The sequence below is a fragment of the Haliaeetus leucocephalus genome, unplaced genomic scaffold (assembly GCF_000737465.1).
Source record: "Haliaeetus leucocephalus isolate CR32 unplaced genomic scaffold, Haliaeetus_leucocephalus-4.0 Scaffold1000, whole genome shotgun sequence".
NCBI lineage: Eukaryota > Metazoa > Chordata > Aves > Accipitriformes > Accipitridae > Haliaeetus > Haliaeetus leucocephalus.
The window spans coordinates 1835590-1835865 of record NW_010973436.1 but is presented as its reverse complement, the minus strand read 5'-3'; positions in this window follow the sequence as shown (position 1 = coordinate 1835865).

The following is a 276-nucleotide window of genomic DNA, read 5'->3' as shown; positions in this document are numbered from 1 at the left end:
CGTGCAGGCGAGGCTCTCGGGGACTCGGTGTCAGCGAGGAGGGAACCCCGGACACCCCAGCTCCGCTTCGCGCCGGAGGGGAAATGCAGCCCAGAGCTGGCTGCGGATCTGGAGCCAGCTCTTGGCAGAGGCTCGAGCAGATCCCATCCCTCCCTGGCTCGCAATCCCTCGCTCACCGAGAGGTCAGGAGAGACCGACCTCGGGTGCGGGGTCCGTGGCCGGTGGGGAGCTGGGTGGTTGCAGGCAGACCTGGCCCTCTTTCCATCCCCCGAGCCT